The following is a 22,783-nucleotide window of genomic DNA, read 5'->3' as shown; positions in this document are numbered from 1 at the left end:
TATTAGAAATGTGAATAGAATGACACTAGATGACAGCACTACAGGTTCAGGATGAGAAGTTAATTTTTTATTAATGGAAGCTCCTTGAAAAAAGGCACACAAAAGAGGTGATGAGTTAATAGTGTGAAACTGTCCTCGTTTTCTTGTAAGGAAATTTTTTTATTAGAAGTAAAAAAAATTATATATAATATCTTTACAGACTCATCTTGTGTTATCCCTATTATTAACAGTAAACCTTCTTGAATTTACAATTGAAGGCAAAGAGAGCTTTGAGAACATGGCTGTATCATGCTAAAAATATCCCTGGAAAAATGTTAATTTACTTTATTCAGTGAACTTTCTTCAAAGATAATAACAGCTGGGGCAAAATCTTGCAATTTGCCAATCAGCTATTTAAGGGGGAAGATATACATACAGACATGATCATCAAATGGGAATGATTAGGGTTGTAAAATTTGTACAAGGATTATAACATAGGATAGGAAATCAAAAGATGGAATCTCTAACACAAAAATGTAAAAATGTCTTAACTAAAGATAAATAGCAATGTATAAATAAACTTCTGTTTAATCCACATTGTTAAATCCTCATTCTTCATAATGAACATTATGAAATGATTCAAGCAAACTCAAAATATTCAAATATCCTGTATCATGTTAAAAATTCAATAAATTTTCTTTTTCCTTCACAATCACTGTATTCAATAACACATTAGGACATATGATTGCATGAACAAAAGAAAGAGAAACACTAAAAAATTTATCAGACAAGGATACATTGCTACAGCTGTACCAAACTATCCTTAAAACATCTCAAACTGAATGTTATGAAATAAAATATAATGCCACAATAATAATGTATGTTGAATAAAGTTGTGATGTTTACTTCCATAAAAATAATTTTACGTCATTATAAGCAGAAGTATTAAATGAGAGGAACATCTTGATAGTGTATCATAAAATTGTCTTCTTATTTTAGTTGTTAAAACAAACAGTAATAAAGGCTGTAGATTATATTCATCGTTTTTATGACCTACAAATGAAATGATGTCTGACAAAAGTACTTGAGGGAGAAGTATATGTATCTAGAGTTGCATAGTAAATGTTACTACAAAGAACTGTGACTATACAGCAATATCTGTAAGTCACACACAGCCTATAATAAAACAATCTACAAAACATTTTTTGGAAACTATGTACTAGTCATTCTGTTAACAACTGTATTATTATTTCTTAACTTAAAAAACAACAACCAACATCTCATTGAAGTATGCTTGTTTGTTATTGGATAAAACAATATAGTTTCATATAATATAGTACTGGTAAATACAAACAAATTACTTTTAAAACATTAAAAATAAACACCAGCTAACAAAACAACACTAAGTGTACAATTAACTTTTAATGTATTCTATCCATTCATCCATCCAATATTTTCAGAAACCAAAACAAATAATAAATATACTGTGTACATAAACATATAAATATTGCTCTACATACAACTCAAGCAAAAAAATGGTATTATTAAATAGGATAAATTTACCAAAGATTTATAAACTGATTTTATGGAAATTATTTGGTTTGCACACAAAACGAACTTGAAAACTATCTTCCAAAACTCAGCAGGTATGGACAGATAGTTACAATGAACTATTCCGTGGAAAACAAATGTACCCCACAAACAAAAAAAACATACAACGTACAATGCATATAAATATCTTTCTCAGTTACTAAACAAAAAAACATTCCACAATACTTGATTTCTTCAAACTGAAAAATATCAACATCTAACACAACCAGAAAAATAATTATTTTATACAGTTTCTTTGCAGCAGTTATAAGTTTATTATGATTAATAAAATATTTTCCCAACACACACACACACACAAATAGTTCTGACTTGTTTTATTTGAAATCTCCTGATAAATATTATATTTTAAAGTTAGTTTCTCTGATAAATTTTATTATTTACACAAAAGCAAAAGCATGACAATATTATCAAATTTTATAACCTTTTAACCAGTGTTAAAGTCCCAATTGAGTTAAATAGTTTTAGCTGTTTCCAGAAGTGTAAAACTAAACATAAAGAAGCACTTCATAGTTCAAAACATCAAAGCAATATACACATATTTACACTAATTATTCATGTCCACAGTAACATACTATTCTGAAAAAAAATTGCCTATGGTCAAAACAAAGTAATACAAAAGGCTGGGACAAGAAACAACTAAATGTTGAACATTCAAGAGTAAGCAGTTTGAATCATGATGTGACCATTGAAGTCCAACCTGACAAAATGGATTGTAAACAACTAAGAGTGTTTGTGAAAACATTTAAGAAACACAGAGGCTGATACCTTACAGAAGTTTCCACCCTTCATGATGGTTATTAGCTTACAAATATTTTGAACCCTTAAGACAACTGATGGTCACAGAAAATGTTAACCCTTATCACTAATCTCTGTTACTGTTGAAGGCCTGTGTAAGGGAACTTGCACTATCATTAACAAATTATTTTATATTAGTTAAAGGGCCACTCTGACATTTTTTCCCAACAAATTAGAAAAACAAAACATGAAAATTTTTTACTCACTATCTAAACATGGCTATCTTTTGTTAGAATTTTATATTGCTCTGTACCTTTTTCATTTGTCTGAATCTTTTGAGTGTCTAATATGATTCACAATAGGTATTCCATGAATTAAAAACAACAACATGATATAGTACTATACTTGTACTAACATAAATTAATATGTAAATCAGGAGTACTAAGTCTTCTGTTTACAATCAGTAACAGGAGTAATGTCACAAAAATTCTTCTTCATTAACATATGTTTACTAGTAGTTCTAGTGCTGTAAACATCTACAAGTTTGGGACCTTCAAAATTGGTATTTCATGTAACAAACCATCTACCAGATAGTGGGTTTTATTTAATGTAAAGTACAAAACTGTTGAAAATTATACCCCATAATAACCTGATGATGTATCATTCATTATGAGCCTAAAATGTACAGTACAACATAGCTAATAATTATTTTATCTAATTAGTCAATTACAATTCAACCAGTAGCATACTTATATGACAAGTAAAAGGCACAATTTTAAATGTTTCATAAAAGTTAATCACAACTAACTTCTTTCAGTGTCAAATTATTAGAGAAACATGTCAAACATAATTCCCATTTTAAAAATCTTTAAAAGTTCTTTTCCCATTTGTATACTATCCTACCAAACATTTCTTACAATCATGAGATGTGTGAGATTTATTTCAAAATAAACTGAACACTGGCTTTCAGATACGCAGCACGTAAATATGTTTAATATTGAGTAAAAACCAGCTGCCAGCTCTAAGTGTCTGATGTAAGTAGAGGATGAAAAGTCTGTTTATACAATGACAAACAAATTATACTACTGTGTAATATTACTACAGACATATTTGTTTTGTATATGTTACAAACAAATTGAATTATTCTATAGTAGTAACATCATATGCTCTTCTCCATTAGTTTGGTAAACAACTTTGTCAAATTATTTAGCACCACAAAACAGTCACCTCATTGCAATATCAAGGTACAGCACAGTGACAATCATTTAGCCACTTTTTCATGGTTGTAGTAATGTTTGTTTGTTTTTAGCATCTCCCACTATATTACAGTATACCATATTAGCAGGGTAACAATCACATTACCCTTGTTTTTCATTGTCATAGTACTGTGTTTTTCTAGTGTCTGCCATTAGGTTGCAGCAGTTGTGGTACAGTAACAATCATTTAGCCATTTTGGATTATTATAACACAATGTATTATTATGTAACAGCATACCAGTCAACTATACCTAAATTATTGTACATAATACTAACTGTTCTCTTCTGTATTGTCTGTTTACCATTTCACTTCACCACATACCAGGTTGGCAATTTTACTTTGTATCCACATGAAGATGTTTATTCCAGTAATAACTGGGACTACACTTGAAAAACTGTATTAAGTACCATTCTAAAAATCTCATAAAAGCCCTTGGTGTTTGTTTTGAAAACACATCTTAACAGATATTGTTTATACAGATGACTCTCTTAACACAACTATATCAGTGTGTTGAATCATAAAGAAGACAGTTTAGATCTATCATAGCTGCTACAAGGTTTGTTTATATTCTAATATCTGTATGTAATTTTACAATTAGTTATTAAGTTATATTCAGAAAACACAAGGAATTCAGTTGTGTCACATAACAGTTTATCAGATGATTCAAGTTCATTATCTACTATCTATATATTACCTTGAGACCAAACAGTTATGAGCTAGCTATTAAATAAAATGGAAAATTAGAAGAGAACTATAACACTGACCCGTGTTTTAATGTCTTTTTTTATATTATTTGTGTTATAATCACAATTTAATTATAATATCAAACTTCCCTCAGAATCACACTCTTTCCCTATTCTATAACACAATAAATGGGCTAAACAAAAGTGATTTAAAACTGAGAAATAAAGCAACACATGGGTCAAATAATTTTAATAATTTAGTGTCATAAACGTTTTTGTCTCTCACAAAATTTTAAAACTATATAGCCAAATAATCAAAAACTGGTCAATATATTTTGTTAGAAATAAGTAGAAAGTGCACTTCTTGGCCTAATTTCCCTTTATGGCAGACATTAATATGGTAAGCTCTGCTGCTAGAACTATCCATTTTTAACAAAACTGTGGTAATAATAAGAATCTTTATATTTTATTAATGTTAACTGAAAGCCTGGTACAGTCACTTCTCAGAATAATTGATATCAATGTTCTTGACATTGAACAGTCACATTTTACTAATTCATAAAACACACAAAAAACTGAATGGATACTTTCCATCAAGCCAGTAATTATAGGAAACCAAAATATGTAACAAAGGGAAGAATTAAGTACAATTATACTAATCACTGTTTGATGTTAACTGTCTGATATGTTTTAGGGCAGTTTCTACCAACTTCTTCTTGTCTGCTTCTCTCACCCTTAAGGGAGTAAAGAACATTAATTCACACTAAAAGTATGGATAGGTCAAATTAATATTTTAAAAAATTAGTAAATTATATTATTAAAATTGTACAAATCCTTTTCATTCACAAGACTGAACAAGACCTACCTAAGAAAAATAAGACCCTTTAAAAAAATGTTGCATTATTTGAAACTTGTATTTTTAAGCAATAATTTTATTTCTGAAACAACTTGAAAGGTAGTTATACATTTTTCATCAATAAATAAACATTGCAATTGGTACAAAAGCATGCATTATAAAATATAAAGTGTAAACACACCATTGTAAAGTAAAAAAAACAAACAAACTTTTTATCTTTATAACACAAATTTGCCCTAAACAATGTTCTAGGTAACACTGCATAACAAATCATTTGCTACATTAGAAAACTCAAGTGATTATTTGGTAATTAAATAGTTTTGGTTTCAGACACGTAATCAGAATTTGTCCATCACCTCCAGATTTTAAGATACTGTAGTATCTCACTACTTTATCAACAATATGTGTAATACCATACAATCAGCTCAGTTCAATAGGTTTATACTGTGAAATTAAGTTTACATAGAAAGTTTAATGAACAAAAGGAATAAATTTTTGATAACTTCAGACAGTAACTGTATTGTATTGGTGTAAAACTCCATATATATTGTTTATATGTGCTACTTGTTCTTGATAAAATTATAATGACTTGCACCAATTTTGCTTCATTCCCATGTTCACCTTTTCTGCCCAGGAACATTTGAGGAGTCCCTCAACTGAGCTTAAAATGGGCAGAGTGATACACCTCTCTCTCAACTGCTTTTCACTCACTCACTCAGTTGGTTACTTTTTCTGGCTCTGTGCACACTCAAAACAAAGTCCATCTTCCTCACATCATACCTGTGATATAATCAAATGAAATCAAAATTTTGTTTTAAAATATTTTAAACTAGTTCTCTAAACATAATTCTTTTATACTTTTAGAAAATTATTTCATGTACTGACTGCTTTCTCTTCAAGTAAAGTCCAAAAACCCCCGAAACAGTTTATGCTACATTTGTGTTGTTCAGTTTCCAAATCTGGCTTCACACAGTGGCTAAATAAAAGAAGAGCAATTGTGTCATTGACAATTTCAATGATACAGTGTGAGCCCAAAGATCATCTAACTTACTGTTATTTTTGCATTAATATTTCTGGATATTCAGACAAAACTAAACAATACACTAAATATCCAGAGATTGCATCTGTGATGAAACCAGTACCTCATGGGGATGATTTTCTCGTGTCACATCCAGCAGCAAAGTGGGAAATAGAAGTTATACTGCAAAAAAGACAATGAATCATCTTTACTTTCTTCATTTAGTAATTTTACCCTGTGGCATCTCAGCATAAACTGCCTCATCTGATCACACAAGATGAGCTAAATGATCAGATTTGTGACTTGTTTTATACTGAAACAGCATGAGGAACTTTCATTTATGGCAATGGAATTTATCATAAAGTCTTGCTCCTCACTACAGCATGCAAGATACTTTGTGTTTCTGTACAAATGTTGATGCACTTATTGAAGAATCAAGTACTGAATATACTCTCAAGAAAGAAAACATTTTACCAATTCATCTAAAGTTAGTGTGAAAACTGTGCTTTTACATAATGGGAACACTAAGCCATTGGTTCCTGTTGTTAATGCTGTGAACACAGTAGAACATGCAGCTTATTCCTGAAGCAATCAAATATCCACAACTGCTAAGTCTATAAAGTGAGTGTACCAAACACTGCAGCTTTTTGTCTGTCTGGGATAGCCGATATCATAAAATGCATTTCAAAAAAACGGAATGGCCAGTGAGAGAATTACGTTCCAGGAAAACAGAAAGTTGAGTTCCAACTTTCAGTGAATCATCAAGATATGTTTCTTCCCCCACTCCATCTGTCTTATAAGTTTCAAAAGTTAGTGAAGTAAAACTAAAAGGTCGTATTTTTGTTGGGCCACAGATTTGGGAAGTGCTGATGAATGGTGATTTTGAAACATTAATCAGTCAGAAAGAACTTACTGCGAGGAAATCACTCAAACTGGTTGTTAAAATTTTCTTAGGAATTTACAGAGATGAAAACTATGTTGTGACGATTAATGATATCCCTGAGAACAAGAGGAAAACTGGGTCCAAGATGTCACTAAAGTTACACTTCTCACACTTTTAATTAAGTTTCTTATCAAATGATCTTGGTGAAGTGAGCAATAATCTTGGTGAGCACTTCCCTTAAGTTATGTCTATAATAGAACAGTAACATCAAGAAAGACAGTGGAATCCTGTGATGACGGAAGATTACTGTTGATTCTTGTTTTATGAAACTAACAACATACATTAAAGATGCAACAAGTCAGTCAGGTATTTTGTGAAAAGAAATAAAAAATAATACCATGATGAAAGTTTTAAACATAGCTTAAGTGTATTTTCAGTTTTGAACATTCTTAAATGCAATTTTCAATAAATAAATAAAGTCATCAGAGAGTTATTTTCATAATATATAAGAATATTTAGAATAAACCTAATATAGCTCATAATCTAGAGGTGATCAGTAATATTCAACAATTTTAGAATCAGGATCAACAAACTACTCATGAACAGTTGTATTTTTATTGTAGTGGAGAAACTTTTGTGGACAGTGTAACTTCTAAACGTATATAATTACTGTGCAAAATTACTCAAACACTTATATGATTTACATATTTCTGAAAAATTACTTTGATTCAATGACTTTAGGATATTTCAACACATAAACAAAAAACATGAATTTTATCTCATAAGTACAACTCAAAGCTGATAGTTAAAACCATTTATAACTTCTATTATAAAGAAGCTTACACATAGAACAGCCTTAAATATAAAATTTTCAAAACTACTTACAGATCAACCTATACAAAGTATATACTTCATGATATTCCTACAAGTACCTATATTCTTAGTTATGCCAACTAACAAGACATGCTTTAACAGATATGAGGTGTTCTTTCATTATAAAAGCCCAGACACCTAGTTATCATAAAAAAACTATCATATTTATATGCAAGAAAGTATTAATTATTGTGCAAATTTGTGGTAAGCACTGTTAAATATATGAATAAACAAACATTCTGAATTTAAATGGTTTTCTATTAAATGAAACTAATTATGGCTAAATTAACTTGCACGTTCATGATCATTAACTTCAAAATGTAATATAGAATTTTAGTTATAAACATTATACCATAAATTTAAGATTTTATTTCTATCTATCTTAGAAAAATAATATATTAATAATATTTATCTACTTTGTATTCAATGTTTTATTACTCTCACATTACACGTGGAGATGAAAATCTGAGAATGTTTATTTAATTTGAAGCATTGGAACCTATCATCTTGTGAATATGTGCAAATTGTATGCATGTATGATTAACTGACTACACAACAGACATTCAACTATTATTAAACTCTGGACAATTAAAACTGATTCATTAATAATTATGGTATTAATACAGAGAATTCTCAGGTTATGTTTAATATATTACTATGATAAAAAAAATCTACAGAGAGAAACTTTTTGGTAATAAAATCTACAACTGTTTCCAACTTCTGATCAAAACAAAATACCTATATAGTTCAAATAAAAATTAAACAAGAAATGAATATTATGTACATCTAACATATCACCTTACTTATTATGATTAGAAGGTATTGATTCATCTGTCATGGTACCCTCAATGCAAGCAAAGTTTTTGCTATAATCCCAAACACAAGATTCAGCTAGTTTAGGAGGTTTAGTTTTGTTCTAAACACATATCTTAAGATAACAATGCAAAATAATCCTCATAAACAAATATATATCAAACAATTTAACCAATACTAAAAATAAACTAACATTAAAGAAAGAAAAAATAAAACATTACTTTATTCAGAGTCTACAACTATTTATCATCTTACCTTCATTCTTTCTAAATTTGTATTTACACCTGTTAAAGGCTAGTTGAGAAACTAAATAAGACTTAACTTTTAATTTAAAAAATGAAACTTGACATCTTGCAGGACACGTCTTGGAGTAAGACATCAATAGTATCAGGTATCTTAAGGGCAACATATGACTAGGTAACTAAACATACAACTTTCATCAATAGTATCAGGTATCTTAAGGGCAACATATGACTAGGTAACTAAACATACAACTTTCATCAATAGTATCAGGTATCTTAAGGGCAACATATGACTAGGTAACTAAACATACAACTTTCATCAATAGTATCAGGTATCTTAAGGGCAACATATGACTAGGTAACTAAACATACAACTTTCATCAATAGTATCAGGTTTCTTAAGGACAACATATGACTAGGTAACTAAACATACAACTTTCATCAATAGTATCAGGTATCTTAAGGGCAACATATGACTAGGTAACTAAACATACAACTTTTAAGGTGGCTATATGTTTTCATTTTCCTTTTTTAAAAATCAAAACATGCATAATAATTATTGGAAAGACTAACAATTTATAATAAAGCAGTATAATAGTGACATTTAAAATTAACTTTGATTACTTTTATGTTCCACTTACTTTTCAAGCAGAACTACAGCAACTTGTGGGTTTACCCTTCAATACTTACTATTTTCTTGTCCATAGTCATGAAAGTAGGTTGCCCAGTCCCATGTCATGAAAAGATCTAGAAGTTATAAGAAAATATAACTAGAAAAATTCTACAAGAAAAATTCCAGTGCACCAAAATAAAGTAAACTGTTATATGTAAATTAACTTACAAAAATTACAAGAAGAAGGAATTGTACACCGTAAGTCAGAAAGTAATAATAAGAAATCAGTTTTAGTGAAAGGAGACTGATGGACTCTGTGACTAAACTAAAATAATTGGAAGATGTGATATCGAAAAATATATGTAACTATTTTACATAGTGGAGTTTCCACAGTTAATACATCTTTAATTATATTTATTTGTTTGTTTTTGAATTTCATGCAATGCTACACGAGGGCTATCTGCATTAGCCATCCCTAATTTAGAAGTGTAAAACTAGACAGAAGTCAGCTAGCTATCCCTAATTTAACAGTGTAAGACTGGAGGGAAGTCAGCTAGCTATCCCTAATTTAACAGTGTAAGACTAGATGGAAGTCAGCTAGCTATCCCTAATTTAACAGTGTAAGACTAGACGGAAGTCAGCTAGCTATCCATAATTTAACAGTGTAAGACTGGAGGGAAGTCAGCTAGCTATCCATAATTTAACAGTGTAAGACTGGAGGGAAGTCAGCTAGCTATCCCTAATTTAACAGTGTAAGACTAGACGGAAGTCAGCTAGCTATCCATAATTTAACAGTGTAAGACTGGAGGGAAGTCAGCTAGCTATCCCTAATTTAACAGTGTAAGACTGGAGGGAATTACGTACTTTACATTCACACTTAGACACAACTAGCTATCATCTGATCTTAACATTAGTAACGGAAGGTGTATTTAATGGGCTAAATATAAGCATTGGGTGTAAAACATTATTGTAACAAAGGCTTAGTTGAAATGCTACTCCACTGAAACCCTTGGTAATTTTTATCTTACTTTTGTCTATACCTCAATGATAATAAATAACTGAAAAAAATATAAATAAAATGCTATCTAACTTATCATGGTGCAATAAGTAAGCCTAGGGTATTATTTGTTTTATAATTAAGCTTAAAAATGTACTGTGCAATAACTTACTCTAAGCTCAATAAAGACAAAATATCAATTCTAAATCTAAATAATTTCTGAATTAAATTGTTTTGTTCTATCACCAAAGTTAACAAGAATAAAAAACAAACCAATATGTATATTAAACATTCACAACATAAATACCATAGTTGACCTAACAATATCAATTGGTAGTTTTGTTACAAAACAATGATATAAATTGTAGACCATTACTATTAAAACAAAGAAGCATGACACAAACTGTTTATTATATATATTAACACCAGAGGGACATTTAGAGTGTTCCTTCTACCACACACATTATACTCTTTAACACTGTAAATACCTGACAGCCATAAAGCTTCTTATTTCCAAAGAATGCAACATGTAGATCTTCAATGATTTCAGTTTACTAAAATGTTTAGTTAAAATAAAGTTATTTCAATTTTTAAGTCCATCTCATGCTACGTTTATCATTTTTATAAAGTACTTAATAACTTTATGTTTGATGAAAAATTCAAAATCTTCCTATTAACAGTAAGCAGCGCCAATCTTTATACATATACTCAAAAGGTGATATACAAAACTAACTTTTATCTCTGTATTTCTATAGACTGATGGAACTTTTAGGTGAATAGGTCTATTCAGATACAAATAACTATTTTGAATCTATTCAATGTTACACAGCGTGGCTTTCAAATGCATTTCTAAACTTTTGTAAAAGAAATAGCAATAACTAACATACTGAGCAAGAGCAAGAATTTAAACTGAACAAAATACACTATTCGTTTCAAGCAGGCTAAACTAGCCTAACAATCTTTTGACTATTTATGTACATGTAAAACATGGGAAACTGAATGAGTGTTTAAATCTTTATCAGTACTACATATAACCCAATAAAGGTGACATAAAATATCTTAACTCAATTGACTATTCTTTTTTAGGATAATAAAGAGCAATGATTAGTAGGGCACATTACAAGTACAGATGTTGATGTCATTTATGTCAATAATAACAGAAGACATTCCTGTCATGTTTAGATGTACATAAAAAAATGTGTGCATTACATGAAAGATGGCAGTGACAACAGTTAAAAAGATGTTAAAACAGGTTTCACAGAATGGAAAAATACAAAAATAAAAAGGAATGGGAATTACAGAAAATGATAATGTAAAGAAATATATAGGAAACAATACTAATATATGGAAAATAGAAAAATGAATAAAAATACAGGTGATATTAGTATATAGGAAACAATTCTAATATATGGGAAATAGAAAAATGAATAAAAATATAGGTGATATTAATATATAGGAAACAATACTAATATACGGGAAATAGAAAAATGAATAAAAATACAGGTGATATTAATATATAGGAAACAATACTGATACATGGGAAAAAGAAAAATGAATAAAAATATAGGTGATATTAATATATAGGAAACAATACTAATATACAGGAAATAGAAAAATGAATTAAAATACAGGTGATATTAATAAAAAAATAAAAATAAATTACAAAGTTGTTTTGAAATTTTTTTAAGAGATGCACAAAGGTCATTAATTCTAGGACTAAGAATGATGTCATACTGTTATAGATTTTAACAGTGCTATCCAATAAACATCCTTTATTTCTTTCTAAAAGTGGAAAAGATTCACAAATAACAATGAGCAGTTATGTTGAAACTTGAGAAAATTAAATAACTTTAAACAATATCAAACCTAATGAAGGGCAGTTGCTTGAAACACTAGTTAAATAATGTAACTGTTTTTGTCCTTTTTGTAACTTTAGGTGTTTATAAAAACAATATTTCTTTTGTGAAGTAAGAGAGGATTCCATATACCAGCACAGTGCTTCCTTGTACCTAGAAAAGCATGAGACCTGTACAAGTAAAACTTTATACAACCTTCCCTAACAATGGCTAGTGACCAATAAAAGCCAGCCTATTAACCTGAGACACACACAAGATCATCCTCTAATACAAAGAAAAGCAATATGCAACAAAATTCACATAATACAAATTTGAAACTCCCTTGAGTTAAAAAAAGAGAAGCAGACCTCCATAATGGTCACTGAATATTAAAACTACTATATATATATCAACCAGTCTCTGCATCAAGAAGACTAATAATTGATTTTCAGCCATGACCACTAAATAAATAGTTTTTTGAAATTTCCAAGAATATGGAAGCAGATTATTAGTCAAAACACAGGATAAAAGTAATGAGTAACTAATATCTAGTAGTTAATAAAAAAAAAAGTTCTCAATTAACAATCAGACAGAAGTGACCATACAGGTTACTAACTATGACAGTTCATGGGCATCAGAACTATGGGATGAACTAGACATATACAAAAACTTGTTCACCATTTACCATTCAGATAACTAGACTAGACTGATGTTTCAGGCAAGACTAAGAAAAGAGGATTCTAAAGTATTCTAGAGATGTTTCTCAAGCAAATTAGAATGACCAAATACAAAGTTCACCAAAATAATTATAACAGAAGTAAACAATCTGATTAACAATTACTTTGAAATTCTTTTAAAGCCTGTAGAAAGGTCCAGTGATTTAGTCAACAGAAAAAATATAAAAAAGAGAATAAAAGCAAATAACTTCATGAAGAAATCACAATTCCAAGAATTACTTGACAAAATAAGTCACTCTCACTTACAGCTGTGATAAGACATGTAACTGGATTCCTCGAAGTTCAAGAGAGCGAAGTCAACAAAAAATGTATCAATTACAAACATGTGTGACATTTATAATCACAAGTACAAATGCCATAAATACATTGACGGATGTCACTGACAATGAATGTGAATCTCGTGTATATATTTGGTTCCCAGATATATAAAAAGTGTTCTTGACTGAAGCCAACAGGCAAAAAATTCCAGATTAAAATGCACACAGAAGTATTTAAATGACATGGTCTTAAGTATTCACATCAGAAACTCAATGATGAGTAGTGTTGATAAACAAAATAACACTGAAATTCATATCTGTTTATCTGATCAGAACAGCAGCATTTTAAAATTAATGTATATGCAAATTACTGAATTATGTACAAAAATTAAACATCTTTACAATCCATGCATGTGAATGAAATTAACATTATAGTATATAATTTAATGTTTATGTTATCCAAGTTTTAATTCTTTGTTACAACAGAAACATTTAAAATAAATAGTTTGCTCACATAGTTTGCTTGTCACATGATTCAAGTTATATAAAAAAAAATCTCCAATTTAACAGAAACTGACTAAACACATAAGCTCGCAATGCATACAACTGTCAAGATGCCAATGTGTTTTACATGTCCTTTTGAGACATACGATATATGCAGTCTTAGAACTGAATCCACTGAAAAACAGAAATAGATTTTACAGCCTTTTATGGGTGCTATGCCAATCTTCTATACATTGGAAACAAATTTATGATGTACAAGTAATTAGTTAATACAAATGTACAAAGCTGTTATAAAGAGCTCAGTGTACACTCCACTCCATCAACAGTTATTATGAAACTGGTGAACAGTTTTTGTTCTAAAGTAGAAGTAACAGCCTGCAGTACTATTGTCTACAGCACTTACAGTAGTTTGTTACCTCAAAATGCTATAGTTAGAGACAGTTGAACTATACTTAAATCTAATTTTTATATTTTAGTTGACTATGTATAATTTATGTTTTAAAAATCATATATGAGTGATTTAATGGTTTTTATAAGCTTAACTTGTTACATGGATTGTGAAAGCTTTATAAACAAGATGGTATCCATAACAGCCATCCTGTTTTTGCAACACATCTATGTCGGAAATTTGTCAAAATAACTTCTTCATAAAAGGCCTATTGGTATCAGTTAACATATCAGAATAAATAGTGACAAAGAATTTTAAAGGATAATTAAAAATAAACTATAAATGAAAAGATAAAGACGTTAAATTACGAATATGTGAAAAAGATGACTATACTAATAAATTTCTATAAAGATGTAAAAGGTATGTACACATTTTTATTTGTTAATTTGAAAAACATTTCCCTGCACTCTCTGTTGATGATGATAGAGTTAGTAATACAGTGCATAAAAGAGAAAATAAAGTTCAAATATTTACCTTAAAAACAGCAATTGATGTTCATTTATGAGGTTCTAGAGGTTATGCAAATGAAATGTAAAAACTGTAAGGTAAAAAGTATTCTTTACATAAAAATTACTTTGCATGTGAACTACTCAAGAGTCCAAGTGTAAATAACTACATTAAATAATGAATTTTTATTAGAAAAATCCAAAAAATATTTACAAAATAAAACTTTTGCTGAAACTACTTACTTTAATGAAAGTTTGTTATCAAGTTTTAAGGAAATAATTTCATTAACTAGTTTCATTTTTGAAAGGCATTTCATGAGAGTTGCATACTTTTCTTCCTATGAGCATATATCATTCTACAAGGTTTAATGTCTTCCATAATGTAACTGTTAATTACATATCTATATACATAATGTATGGCTATGTTACATACATATACAATATTAATGACTATTCTACAGCAACCACATAAAATGTATTTAGTCCAAAAGCAATGTTTACATTACTTGTAATATCTTTTAATATGAACTTAAATAGTAGAGTTTTGTAAAGGTTTACTAACCTGCCTAAGATCAGCAAAGCACATCTGGAGTGCACCTTCTTCAAACCCTCTAACAGGTTCTGAATTAGCAAACACTATTGAAGACAAAAAAAACTCAGTTTAGTTTATATCCATTAGTGAATAATTATTATCTGTATTTGTTTTGAAGGCCTTAACACAAAATATTTGGATTGCCAACACAATTCAGTTTTATTGAAGCATAAAATGCTGTTTTGTTTTTGTCTTTGATCTGCTTAAACATAGTCTAGAAAGTCAACATCCAAATGTAGTGCAGATTGTGTGATAAGTTTATCAAAATGTGTGGAATAAGATTGACCTCATTTTGTAGAAACTTACTACAATGAAAGAAGTATTTTCAATAATGCATTATTATGGCCATCAAAACTGAACATGATTTACAATGAAATAGTTCCAAGGGAAGCAGGAAACCTGAAAGTTGTTCTTAAAAGATAAATTAACCCTTAAACAAATAATACTGTGTAAAAGTATTAAGTATTCTGATTATTTACACAACTGAAAAATAAATAAGAACAAAACTACAATAAGAATTTCATTAATTAATCAACAACAAAAATAAATCTCTTCACAGAAAACTAAATCTCATTAAAAAAAATACAATTCCTAATTGACCTAAAACTTTAAGAAGTTAATTATTCTTGGGTATCTTTGAAATTAGATTTTGATAAAAATGGTTTTATGTTTCAGATGTGGTTTAAATAAACAGTTTCAATTTTAAGGTAATAACATTAAAGTGTGATGGTCCATAAGGTACAAATTTTCCAAACTCTTAAAATTTCTTGATTTGCATATATTGTGTTAACCTTATTTCCCCAGATGTTAAAAGCTTTAAAAAAACAACAAAAAAGCACTTTCAATTTTGTCCATAAATCATCTATAAAAAGATCATAGCATAATGTGTATGCTAAATGACCAATTTCCATCTTCAATCATTGTCTAATTCAGCAGAAATACCTTTGTTGTAATATATGGAAAATAGTCAAGTAAGGAAACTGTTATTGTATTAAAGTCTATCTTTATACTGTGCTGTTTGTGTCCCAGGAACCACAGAACTTACATTACACACATTTTGCACCTCACTACTATAACAACTGAATAACACAAGCAAAACCAGGTTAATATATGTGATTCATCCTCACTGTCAAGCTGAATTCAGAAAAAGTACACCTTACTTAAAAGATGGGACTAAATATTTGTCCACAGAAAACCATCCTTTCCTTTTCACTACTGGCTTACATTATACACTATATCTTATTAGTATGATAAAGCTGACTTAAAACTATAAAATGTTCAAAGTTGCATCACCTACTTCAATCTTTTTTCACATCATCTACCTTTGTATTAAACTCACTGACTCTTTAATATTTTGGGATCTTCTAGAAATTTTTCCCTCCATCCAGGATATTTTTGTGGCCTCCAAATTAACAAGTTTGGACTGAGAGATGCCTTGGGTCTCTTTTACAACTGGATGATATATCCATATCGAGGCTTACAATATAAAATTGGATATAAGTAGCCTTGTTAATTTGGAGGCCAAGAAAATATACTGGAGAGAGGGAAAATTTCTAGATGATCCCAATTTTCATGAAAATATAGGTGATTTTCAACAAAATAAGATATTAAGCAGGGCAACAGTGAAAGTTATGTTTCCTATACTGAAAATGTATTTCATATAACTAGTCTCATTTAGTGCTGCCCTTTATGTGACAAAAAAGGAAGAAAAACATGCCACAAGTATTTTTCCTCCCATCCTTTGGAAATCACTCATTTTAATGTCTCTCATGCAAATTATCATGGATAATCCTCCTCAAAGGAAAGTGCTATACACTCATTATACGTGCAACTTCCTCTATTCAGTTCTATCAAATTACTGTTTTGAGTTTTAGTGGAGAATTGAAGCACTCATTTTGAGTGGAGAGGAAGTACATTTTATGTATAGAAAAACTAACTTCTAATATGGTACATTAGCTGTGCTTATATAATCAGATAGAATCACACACTGAATTGGTGCAAGGGAAGAAAAGAAGCACCCTTTGAAAGAGTACAAAGGACACACCTTGAGTCTAAAGAATTAGATATGATGACATGATGTGGGAGACTACACTATTTCTAAACCAGCCATACTCTTCACCAATCTGGGAAATGTGTTATATATTCTGGTAGACAAAAACTGAGAAGTAAATCTAATTAGTATTGGAGAAAAATGGAAGTGTTTCCAGACACAAAGTGGCTAGGGCATGATAAACTGTACTTGACAAGTCAACTACATCCAAAATCTATGCTGCTGGAGACTGACACAGATAGAGAGGGTGGGTGTAGAATGAGGATCATACCATTTTCACTTAAAATTAATGAGACCAGAAGGGATATCAAACATCTGACTCCTGAAGAGAGCATATGTTAAGAACAGAAAATGGTATATCAACTTTGAAAACCTGATGTCCTGGATTGAAAAATGTATATGAAAGAGAAATTGACCAGAACCAACCTAAGACAAATAACATCCTCAGAATAAGCTACACAAAAGACAGTTGAAGGGAAAGAACCAGAACAATCCCAAGTTCCTCCACCATGCTGTATCAAGACGATTGTAGGACGAAGGCACCTACTGTTTGTAGGCCCTACCAGCCATATAAGTTAATCCAAAAATTAACTTTTAAGGAAAATTTTCATGGACCTATAGTTTTCATAGGCCCTAGGCACTGTGCCTAATAAATAATTCAGCCCTGCCTCCACAATACAGATAAAGTATAACTGAAGAAGGAAGTCAAACATCCATACTACAATGTGCAAAAACTTATGTATTTTGCTTTTACTCTATATCCAAAATCCAGCCAATGGATTTTCATCTGGGACCAGGATGATGAAACCCAACCAAACGAGTTAACTGCAATTTGAGGTCTCACTCCTTTGGTCTATATATATGATGTCATCTACACCAGCAGAAAACCACTTCCCTACTCTGCACTGAATTGTAGATATTTTATGCCATTAAACAATTCAGGACAATGCCCCACAGTGACTTGGAATTGAAAATTGATAAGGACACCCAGCTCCACTAGAAAAAAAGGGAGTGTGATATGTGGTGGAAAGTTTGGAAATATGTCAACACCTCAGATAGTGAAATAGGTGACCATGAAACTGTTTTTAAAGTAGCCCAAGCTGATTTATTCAATATAAGGCATGGCAGGATAGGCAGCTATCACATTCTGTTTTACTCCTGTAGTCCATGATTGGTACAGTCTGGGATGGGTGTATTTGTGAAGCACTTTTGTTGCAAAGTTAATCCTCAAGCAACCTTGTTGAATACCCCATCTCAACAGTGTGCACTGAATGGCCATGGAATATATTTAGGTGCGTATACATGGCAGAAAAGTGTGGATTTTAAGGTTAAAGAATACTTGATCAGGCAACATTTGCCATGAAGTGTGATCCAAACAGAGAATTACAATGAGAATGGAAATAAGACCTCTGAAAATGTAGAAAAGATGAAATATAACTTATCCAGGCTTGTTGTCACATGGAAGTCTAAAGAATAGTCACAGGTGGAAGACAACATCCTGAAGAGGAAGTAAAAAGCCTATGCAAATAATGAGAGAGAAACATATCACATGTAGTCCATATGCCTAAGAATTTCCTCTGACAGACAATGAAGATGCGATGCCAGAGAAAAGGTAAGATGCCTAATTTGATGAGAAGACACCTGGAGCAATGTATGGGAGGATAAAGAAACATAGGAATAAACCAACCAAATCAAAAGTTGAACCCATATGGTGGAAGGAGAAAAATCACAAACAGAAGATGGTTTCTAAGGGATAAATAGGTGGAAATGGAAATCATGAATACAACAATGAAGAGCACATACAGGACACAGAAGGCCAGGAAATGGAAGGAAGGGAAATTGGAGTAACCATATCTAGCAGCCAAGATTTTATGGAGGAAAGAATAATCTGGATAAATAAAATATGTTAAATGATAAAGAGTATATGAAACATTAACAGCAAATAAATCAGACTGCCAACATCCATAAGCTAATAGGAGAAAAACACCCACCAAGGGGAGAAACAATTTCATTATAAAACAAAAAAAGGAGACTGAGAAATTGACTGAAAGACTATGACAGATAGCCAGTCTTCAGTTTTAATAACAACAAACAGCTGGAATAGAAACTGTGAGAGAGATGATTTCTAGATTCAATGGTCTTGAACTACCTCCGACAGAAGCTGGCTGTTAATGGGATCCTGAGGAAGAAGAAAAGAAATGGATATCTGTGATAAAAGAGGAAGGTAAAGGAAGCATAGGACATGCCCAAATAATCCACCAATCTGTGGTGAAACATTGCCAAAGGGGAAGAAAGTCACACAACTGAGCTCCCATCCAGTTATCAACTGGTACTGTTGATATTATGATGATCTACACTGAAAAAAACACCTGGAAAGAGGAACAGGTAAAAGCTGGGAAGCACTAGGACGGGAAACAGGAATAGGGGCTTCTTCTTGATTCCAACTGTGGCAAATGAGCTACCAAAATGAAAGGGTAGAGTGTTGATGCAGGTGTTCCCAGCATGCATTTCCAAAGTGTCTGGAATACGTTTGAAAATATACTAAGAAACAGAGCTACACATGATTCCCTAAGTGGGCAGCAAATAAGTCTGACAGAAGGCTGCATTTTGACCCAGTATGTTTCAACAACAGAAAAATTATGTATGCAAGGTGAGGTAGAGAATGGAAAATGAGTCATCTTAGAAGTAACAAAGGAGAGGCTGTTTCTCAAAACCTCAGGATTTTGGTACACAGTATCTGAAAGTAAATCTATGATAGATAAATACCACAAAAGTAAGGATAAGACAGAGGCATGGGTTAAAAGCACTGGAAATCATGGAGTACTCCCAAATTGGTAAAATAGATTCCAACACCTGTGAGTCTTAAAACGGATAGGCTACTTGATGGTTCGTCAAACAAACTATCCACAGCACATAGGAAGCAAGACATGCTGGAACTCTCAACCAATTATGAAGTAAAATGCTTTGTATGAACCCTAATAACCAAAGAAAGTGGGAAACTGAATAAGGTAAAGAAGAACTAAGAACTATCATACAACAAAAAGGATGAGGATTGTAGGAAATCATAAAAAGGATAAAACATCACATACCTGAGGCATCATATCTAAATACGCAATATTAAACCGAGCTGACTCTGCAGGAGGTGTATAGGGAAACATGAGAAAATCCTGTGGTGGGAAAAGGCTATAAAATCTTTCTCGGAATGAACAGGTTCAGATTGTTCATGAGGTGAATAACTTCAAGAGAAAGTGGCTGACTCACAAAACGATCAGTCTCTCATTGAATAATTGCAGATTATTCCATTAACAGGGTTGCTTGCACCTCCAGGCAAAGTTACAAAACCGGCACTCTGTGCTCTATCTACCTCACGAGCTTCATAAGCACTCACGAATTTTTCAAAAACAAACATGTACAATATTATATCAACTATACTTTGCCTTACGGTGAAAACGTTTTCTAAACTGATAGAGTGTGATCACAATTAATTATACTTGTGAGAAGACATTGGTAGTAGGCCTGTGATGTTATTAACTCTACGATTTTTCTATTCAGCCCCCTAGGTATCTTCATGGGAGAAAATAAATAAATTTCTTTGTCTTGTAATTCTGTTCCAACCAGTATGTAAACAGTTTGTTTATGATGCTTTCATTTTTAATAATTTAACTCAAATTGGAGAAACTTAAGGGAAGAATAGAAACTTTTAAATTCCCTATAAAATCCGAGATCTTGAAACATGCATGGAAATAAACCATATTCGAGAGGTAAAATCATCAAATCTCATAATTTTGATGTTTTATAACTGTCATAACAATATCACTTTAGTAATAATCGGAAAGTACGCGTTGAATGATTTTATTCACTATAATTCAAGCCAATGTTTTGCTGTTGAACTGAATGACTGTCGTATATGGGACCTTGTATGATACACTTGTATCAGACGAAGGACTTTGATTATTGATGAGTGTTTTTGATACATTTATCCATGTTACACAAACATATTCTATGACTGTTTTTATGTTATATAGTGTGGTATCCAGTTTAATTTTAAATCAAAGTAACCCCTATGATTTTTTTTTATATTGTTTGTTTGTTTTGGAATTTCGCACATAGCTACTCGAGAGCTATCTCTGATAGCCGTCCCTAATCTAGCAGTGTAAGACTAGAGGGAAGGCAGCTAGTCATCACCACCCACCGCCAACTCTTGGGGTACTCTTTTACCAACGAAAAGTGGGATTGACCGCACTTTATAACGCCACCACGGCTGGGAGGGCGAGCATGTCTGGCGCGACTCGGGCGCGAAACCGCGATCCTCAGATTACGAAGCGCACACCTTACCGCGCTAGGCCATGCCAAGTCCTTTTGTATTGTTACTTGTAATAGAGTCACGTTTAGATATAACTGTAATATTAATATATTAATTTGTTTTCTTTTTGTACGATTTTGTAAATAATATGACTTGTATTTTGTGCGCATTTATTTTAATTCTCCACTTACTGCAGTTAAAATTCTATACTGTTTAGTAGTGGCCATTTCTTGCTGTTATATGTTTTTCGGCATTCTTCCAGACTGCAACATCACCTGTGAATTGCAAGATAAAAGTGTGGTTTGAGTCTTTCAGAGGCTTGTTTTTAAGTTATGTAATTTACCTGCCAGGCGAGTTGTTTGAACTATTTTCACAACAATAACTGTGATTATTTAGCAAGTATTATTGTGAAACAACAATACTTTATTTTGAAATAAAAATAACGTAAACATTAGGTTTTTTCACACATTTTTGAATTTGTATATTTTAAATTCAAATCAAAGCTGTTTAAAAATGGAATTGTGGTTTCTGTAGCCTCATCATAAATTTCACACCTTTTAGTTTCTGTATTTTGTCAGCTTTTAGTGTTTAATCCGTAACTTTTATCAGCTTTTAGTGTTTAATCCGCAACTCCGTAACTTTTATGATATATTGTTTGTGGTGTTTCTTTGTTGCCTCTAAGCATGTTGTGAAACAACAATATCTTATTTTGTAATAAAAATAACGTAAACATTAGATGTTTTTTTCACACATTTTTGAATTTGTATATTTTATATTCAAATCAAAGCTGTTTAAAAATGGAATTGTGGTTTCTGTAGCCTCATCATAAATTTCACACCTTTTAGTTTCTGTACTTTGTCAGTTTTTAGCGTTTAATTCGTAACTTTTATCAGCTTTTAGTGTTTAATCCGGAACTCCGTAACTTTTATGATATATTGTTTGTGGTGTTTCTTTGTTGCCTCTAAGCATGTTGTGAAACAACAATATCTTATTTTGTAATAAAAATAACGTAAACATTAGATGTTTTTTTCACATATTTTTGAATTTGTAT

General features: G+C 31.0%; 1 protein-coding gene and 2 long non-coding RNA genes across 30 annotated transcripts in view; 2 read left to right on the top strand and 1 right to left on the bottom strand.

The window, feature by feature from the left end:
- The window catches only part of LOC143242999 (uncharacterized), a 70,681-nt gene that overhangs the window by 31,733 nt on the left and 16,165 nt on the right, over positions 1-22,783 (bottom strand). For 4 of the 28 annotated variants that reach the window (XR_013023604.1, XR_013023606.1, XR_013023605.1 and 1 more), the window contains exons 1-4: positions 20,519-21,005; positions 15,350-15,423; positions 9,641-9,697; positions 5,743-5,901 (exon numbers count right to left, since the gene is read on the bottom strand). This is a non-coding gene — a long non-coding RNA (uncharacterized LOC143242999). Of the gene's footprint in view, positions 1-138; positions 5,000-5,181; positions 5,902-5,985; positions 6,323-9,591; positions 9,698-11,048; positions 11,115-15,349; positions 15,424-16,701; positions 16,773-20,518; positions 21,010-22,783 lie in introns of those variants that run through there. The other 24 variants (XR_013023597.1, XR_013023598.1, XR_013023599.1 and 21 more) reach the window with 18 other exon arrangements.
- Positions 1-22,783, top strand: part of LOC143242998 (dynein axonemal heavy chain 12-like) — a 115,135-nt gene that overhangs the window by 89,669 nt on the left and 2,683 nt on the right. The gene's annotated exons all lie outside the window — the stretch shown is intronic.
- Positions 8,544-9,680, top strand: LOC143243001 (uncharacterized). The gene is made up of 2 exons (XR_013023645.1): positions 8,544-9,125; positions 9,431-9,680. It is a non-coding gene; the product is annotated as an uncharacterized LOC143243001 (long non-coding RNA).

Source organism: Tachypleus tridentatus, unplaced genomic scaffold (assembly GCF_004210375.1).
Source record: "Tachypleus tridentatus isolate NWPU-2018 unplaced genomic scaffold, ASM421037v1 Hic_cluster_2, whole genome shotgun sequence".
NCBI lineage: Eukaryota > Metazoa > Arthropoda > Merostomata > Xiphosura > Limulidae > Tachypleus > Tachypleus tridentatus.
Note: the sequence above shows the minus strand (reverse complement) of the source record. Positions and strands in the feature narration are given on the sequence as shown.